The sequence below is a fragment of the Mercenaria mercenaria genome, chromosome 11 (genome assembly GCF_021730395.1).
Source record: "Mercenaria mercenaria strain notata chromosome 11, MADL_Memer_1, whole genome shotgun sequence".
NCBI classification, from domain to species: Eukaryota; Metazoa; Mollusca; class Bivalvia; order Venerida; family Veneridae; genus Mercenaria; species Mercenaria mercenaria.
In genome coordinates, this window is record NC_069371.1 from 19,553,256 (window position 1) to 19,560,520 (window position 7,265).

General features: G+C 35.1%; 1 long non-coding RNA gene across 1 annotated transcript; it reads right to left on the reverse strand.

Annotated features, from left to right (window-relative positions):
- Positions 1–3,675: 3,675 nt before the first annotated feature.
- Positions 3,676–4,241, reverse strand: LOC128547051 (uncharacterized). The gene is made up of 2 exons (XR_008366290.1): positions 4,153–4,241; positions 3,676–4,041 (listed from the first exon to the last, which is right to left on the reverse strand). It is a non-coding gene; the product is annotated as an uncharacterized LOC128547051 (long non-coding RNA).
- Positions 4,242–7,265: the final 3,024 nt, after the last annotated feature.

A 7,265-nucleotide genomic window follows, 5' to 3' on the forward strand; every position in this document is an offset into this window, starting at 1 on the left:
TCCAATGCAAAAAGTTGTTAGATGACAGATTTTAATGAGTGACGTCACGGCGATCTCGCCATTCTTGATTTCGGCAAACTTTTGTTTTACTGGCTGAATAATGCAGTGATTATTCGAGACGACTAAAAGTAAATCTTTAGTATGTATTCAAACAAAATTTTGTCTGCAGATATGTATTGATATCTTGTATCATTACTTATTATTCATTAGGAAATCTATTACCGGACGGCTAGAAAATCCCCCCGAGTATTTTCTAGGAAGTGGCTATTCCTACGGTCCCGTAAGAATAGCCTCACAGGCTATTCCTACGGCTCTCCCGTAAGAATAGTGAAATAGCTCGCAGGTGGCAATTCCTACGGCTGTAAAGACAGTTTTGTGCTCTAAAGACAGTTTTGTATGCCCATCTTTGTACTGAATTAATTCAACTGGTATATTTTCGAACAAATTGTTTACTTTTCAGTATCACATCCAGAAGTTCAAATGTAGGAAAATGCTAATTTATGTCAAATGGGCAATATTGTTGTCATCACATAGAGTGTATTAGTTACAGAAAGCGTTTCGTTATCGTTGAATAACAGTTTTCAACTCTATCCAGTTGGATAGCTGTATCCAGGCCATACCTCGGGGAGGTCTTACACCGAGAAGGGAACATACAACGTGTAACATGATATTCAAAACATGATGTAAACTTAGAATAATAACATATTTATTACTCACACTATTATCTTTCATTCATTGAATTCATTGATTTGTTGCATATATCTATACATATTTCATTCGATGACAACAATATTACACATAGACATAAATTAGCCTTTTCCTATATTCGAAATCACTTCCAGTTCTCTCGATGTGATACTGAAAACTAAACAATTTTTCAAAAATATACCAGAAATATACCAGTTGAATTAATTCAGTACAATGCAGTTCAAGATGGACATACAAAACTGTCTTTAGAGCCGTAGGAATAGCCACCTGCGGGCTATTTCACTATTCTTACAGGAGAGCCGTAGGAATAGCCTGTGAGGCGTCCGGTTACCGGACGGCTAGTAGACACTTCCTATATCTTACTTTGAATTGGTAGTTACCTTGGGCAAAGTATACTTGACCGTCTACAAACATATACCTTACTTTGAGGTGGTAGTACTCTACAGTAGTTACATTGAACAAAGCAAACTTGGCCTTCGACAAACGTTTCACCCCCAGTACTACTGACGTACAAATGGCGGTTGTAAAACAAAGGGGAGTAACTCAAACTATCCTGAGTGTAACGTTACACTAGATAAGATAAGATAAGTTTTATTTAAAGTCGGCAAGAAAGCAACATTATAACATATAATTTGGCTTTAATGTGATACAGCTGCTTTTTTTTACTGTCTTCAACAAAAATATTCAGTGTTATCGGCGTCCGCGTCTGCTTGCAAAAGGTGCAAGAGCTATCAGGGTGAGACAGATCATCATAAAGTGTAGTTTTGAGTATTAGTTCTACCAAGGAAGAGTATTACTTGGGGCATTTATTAAGGCCAAAAAAAAAATCTAATTATAATTTTATAAAGTAATTTATATAACACACTGCAAATCAATACTGATTATATGGCACAGGCGAAAGCCATGTGAATTAAACCATTCATTTTCCTGGCTAATATGAAAAAGGCAAAGCCTCTGAGCGAGCGTAGCTTAAACGGCAAAGGAACTATTCACTGCTTAAAACAATTCCGAGAACCTATTCACTTGAAAAGAAACAAAAATTTAGTGTCATTATAGGGGATGAAAATCCCCGAGACGGTAACGTCCATATATAGTTATTCGTCTTTGTTGTCTGCATATACTGAGGCAATTTTTTCGATGTTTTCCGGTTCCGGTTTATATACACACCGCAGACTGGTTGTCTGCATGAACATCCGAGCACCCCGAATCAGTCATAGAAATTCGTAACCGCGCTAACATGATTATTTTACATCTTTTTCGTAACGAAAACTGTACATGCAACTGAAAAACACTTTTAAAACAGTAAGGAAGTGTAAAGGCCGTCAAGTTTCTGCATGGAGTGCAAACAAACAAAAAAATCCTAAAGCCAGTGCGAGAACGCTGAATGACGTCACCGTCACGGCTTCCCGTAAATTTTGCAAAGTATGATATTCGCTGTAAGAGGTATGATGACACTAAATGTAAACTACAGTTTAGAGCGAAGTTTCACTTTCTTGAGCGTTGAATATTTCTTTCTAAGCAGATATATAAAAGATAAATCCCCATGCTAGGCGGTGCCTTAATTCATATTACCTGTAACAGCGAATATCATACGTTGCAAAATTTATGGAAAGCCGGTGTCACGGTGACGTCATTACCTGTTTGTGGCGTTCTTATGGCTTTATGCTTATTTATGATATTTTATCCCATTTTCTGGCCAATGCTTGATCTTTTAAAAGAAAATCATATTTTTTTCTACCAACTGGAAATCTTTCTTGCATTATTTTTGAGCAATCAAATAAAGTTCTGTATTCACTGCCAACAAAGCATTTCCTGTGAGCACCTGTCCTTAACATAACTTTTTTAAAAATAAAGACACCTAATGAACATAGAGATTGTAACTCAGATATAAAATTAAAAAAAAACAATTTTCCCGACTTTGACGGAAGTAGAACAAAATGGCGGCGCCCAGACAAGAGGAAAATTTTTCAGCTACATCACTTTGCCCCATTCGGCACACCTTTGTTATATTCGTAAGGTGACGTCATTACCTGTTTGCGGCGTTCTTTATGGCTTTATGCTTATTTATGACATTTTATCCCATTTTCTGGCCAATGCTTGATCTTTTCAAAGAAAATCATATTTTTTTCTACCAACTTGAAATCTTTCTTGCATTATTTTTGAGTGATGGATAATATTCAGCAATCAAATGAAGTTCTGTATTCACTGCCAACAAAGCATTTCCTGTGAGCACCTGTCCTTTAGGGACACACACTTCGTAAAATAAAAGCAAAATTGAAATTATTTCCAAATATAACTTTTTTAAAACTAAAGACACCTGATGAACATAGAGATTGTAACTCAATATAAAATAAAAAAACAAAAAAACAATTTTCCCGACTTTTACGGAATTTTTAAACAAAATGCGGCCCCAACGAAGGGAAAAATTTTCACTACATCCTACAGCTGAATAATTTTAACAATATGAAATATTATGATGTTCATTCATGCATTTGATTATAATATAATCCTACAGTTGAATAATTTTAACAATATGAAATATTATGATGTTCATTCGTGCATGTGATTATAATATAATCCTACGGTTGAATGATTTCAAGAAAACGTAATATTATGATGTTCATTCGTGCATGTGATTATAATATAATCCTACGGTTGAATGATTTCAAGAAAACGTAATATTATGATGTTCATTCGTGCATGTGATTATAATATAATCCTACGGTTGATTGACTTATTTGTATTCATCAAGTCAATTCTTGAAAGATTTTCTTAATGATTGTAAAATTTTGACAAATATACTCAATAGATAAAGCACAATGTAATATTTTATTATGAGTCATTGCAAAATCATATAAACGTATTAAAAAATTGCAATGTGATAATGAATAAACGAAACCATGATTTTTTAGTATATCCATAAATCCTTTCCGTTTATCCGAGCTGATCAATTTGTCATACGTTCCCAAAGCTTTAATACATAAATCAATCGTTGGTTCTTCAGAGTAATCACAGTCGCAAGTTAACCTTCTTTCTTCTGAATATGATTGTTGAATATTTTTTCTAATTTTATCATATTTCGTTTGTTTTGATACGGACGACGTCATTGTTTTAGAAGTACTTTGTTTTAAAGTCTGTAATTCTTGTTTTAATCTAGTGTTCTCTTCTTGAAGTATTTGAAATTCGTCTGGATTCCAAATATGTTGAATGAGAAGATCATAGTATCTTTTGCAGTATATTTCATTCCATTTCTGCACATCAGAGTCGTTAGGGTATTTCTCTCTCAAAGCCACAGTTAGACAATCAATATCTTTAAAGAACTCTTCAAAACTCCTGAAAAGAATAAATAAAATAAACTTTAATAGCACTACAAAGTAAAGAAATATTTATTTGTCGAAAACACATTTTTTCAAAGTCAGTAAAAGAAAATGAAACAACACTTACATTTTTAATCTTTAAATCCTTATTCATTTACACCAAATACTAAACTGCTACAAAGTTTTACGTGACTTAACACTATAGCAACAACGAATGTTCTAGTATTAGTAAACAGAAAACCAGTATTACAGTTTTCCAAAAATGTGCTAGTTATTTATAAAACTGAATTCATTATCATTTTCAGAAAATGTCACGTACTGTTATTATTATAACACAAAAGCGATATCGGTATATCTTTTTTTACTGTATAGAAAACCAATTGATTTTTATCGGTTGAGTGTTTTTACACAACAGTCTGTTTGAAATCTGTGGTAAATATTTACGCTAGTTTTTGAATGAGTAAAATAAGGAAGTAATATTTTCATTCAGTTATACCGGAGATTTACACAATAGTATGTTTGAAATCTGTGGTTTTTAAAGTATTTTAATTGTCCGACATTAGTTGATTCGGACCGAGGATTAAAGGTCAAATGGGGTCAGATGTTTCAAAACCATCATGTTTCTAACTACTCTTGTGTATGCAATAGAGGCTGTATTTTTCAACTGATATTCATGAAATTTAGCCAGAATGATTACCTTGATAAAATCTAGGCAGAGTTCGAAAATGGGTCATCTGGGGTCAAAAACTAGGTCACTAGGTCAAATCGAAGAAAAACATTGTGTATGCAATAGAGGATGTATTTTTCAATGATCTTCATGAAATTTGGTCAGAGTGATTGCCTTGATGAAATCTAGATCGAGTTTGAATATGAGTTATCTGAGGTCAAAAACTAGGTCACTAGGTCAAATTAAAGAAAAATCTTGTGTATACGATAGAGACTGTTTTTTTCAATTGATTTTTAGCTCACCTGTCACAAAGTGACAAGGTGAGCTTTTGTGATCGTGCGGCGTCCGTCGTCCGTCCGTCCGTGCGTGCGTCCGTCCGTCCGTCCGTAAACTTTTGCTTGTGACCACTCTAGAGGTCACATTTTTCATGGGATCTTTATGAAAATTGGTCAGAATGTTCAACTTGATGATATCTAGGTCAAGTTCGAAACTGGGTCACGTGCCATTAAAAACTAGGTCAGTAGGTCTAAAAATAGAAAAACCTTGTGACCTCTCTAGAGGCCATATATTTCACAAGATCTTCATGAAAATTGGTCAGAATGTTCACCTTGATGATATCTAGGTCAAGTTCGAAACTGGGTCACGTGGGGTCAAAAACTAGGTCAGTAGGTCTAAAAATAGAAAAACCTTGTGACCTCTCTAGAAGCCATATTTTTCATGAGATCTTCATGAATATTGGTCAGAATGTTCACCTTGATGATATCTAGGTCAAGTTCGAAACTGGGTCATGTGGGGTCAAAAACTAGGTCAGTAGGTCTAAAAATAGAAAAACCTTGTGACCTCTCTAGAGGCCATATTTTTCATGAGATCTTCATGAATATTGGTCAGAATGTTCACCTTGATGATATCTAGGTCAAGTTCGAAACTGGGTCACATGGGGTCAAAAACTAGGTCATTAGGTCTAAAAATAGAAAAACCTTGTGAGCTCTCTAGAGGCAATATTTCTCAATGGATCTTCATGAAAATTGGTCAGAATGTTCATCTTAATGATATCTAGGTCAAGTTCGAAACTGGGTCACGTGGGGGTAAAAACTAGGTCAGTAGATCTAAAAATAGATAAACCTTGTGACCTCTCTAGAGGCCATATTTTTCATGAGATCTTCATGAATATTGGCCAGAATGTTCACCTTGATGATATCTAGGTCAAGTTCCATACTGGGTCATGTGGGATCAAAACTAGGTCAGTAGGTCTAAAAATAGAAAAACCTTGTGACCTCTCTAGAGGCCATATTTCTCAATGGATCTTCATGAAAATTGGTGAGAATGTTACCTTGATGATATCTAGGTCAAGTTCGAAACTGGGTCATGTGCGGTCAAAAACTAGGTCAGTAGGTCTAAAAATAGAAAAACCTTGTGACCTCTCTAGAGGCCATATTTTTCAATGGATCTTCATGAAAATTGGTCAGAAGGTTCACCTTGATGATATCTAGGTCAGGTTCGAAACTGGGTCACGTGGGGTCAAAAACTAGGTCAGTAGGTCTAAAAATAGAAAAACCTTGTGACCTCTCTAGAGGCCATATTTCTCTATGGATCTTCAAGAAAATTGGTGAGAATGTTCAGCTTGATGATATCTAGGTCAGGTTCCTAACTGGGTCATGTGCCGTCAAAAACTAGGTCAGTACGTCGAAAAATAGAAAAACCTTGTGACCTCTCTAGAGGCCATATTTTTCACGAGATCTTCATGAAAATTGGTGAGAATGTTCACCTTGATGATATCTAGGTCACGTTTAAAAGTGGGTCACGTGCCTTCAAAAACTAGGTCATTAGGTCAAATAATAGAAAAACCTTGTGACCTCTCTAGAGGCCATATTTTTCAATGGATCTTCATGAAAATTGGTCAGAATTTTTTATCTTGATGATATCTAGGTCACATGTGCTCAAAAACTAGGTCACTTTGTCAAATAATAGAAATAACGACGTCATACTCAGTTCAACACTGGGTCATGTGGGGATAGGTGAGCGATTCAGGACCATCATGGTCCTCTTGTTATGAAATTTGGTCAGGATGATTGCTTGATGAAATCTAGATCGAATTTGAATATGGGTCATCTGAGGTCAAAAACTAGGTCACTTGGTCAAATCAAAGAAAAAACTTGTGTATGTGATAGAGGCTGTATTTTTCAATTGATCTTCATGAAGTTTGGTCAGAATGATTGCCTTGATAAAATCTAGGACCAGTTTGAACATGGGTCATCTAGGGTCAAAAACTAGGTCATATCTAAGAAAATGCTTGTTTTATTGCAAGAGACCAATTTTTTGGTCCAATCTTAAGGAAAATTGGTCAGAATATTTGTTTCCATGAAATCACTAGGTCAAACATGTTTTACACTGTTATGGTGTGTTTCTTAGGTGAGCGACCTAGGGCCATCTTGGCCCTCTTTTATAGGAAAAATACTTGAAAAATTATCTGATCCTATTTCAAGACTGTTTAATAATAATTACATGATGACCCTAAGTATTATGATGTCACTTGACTGTGGCCTTGACCTGCTGACCTACTTTCTTGTTTTTTA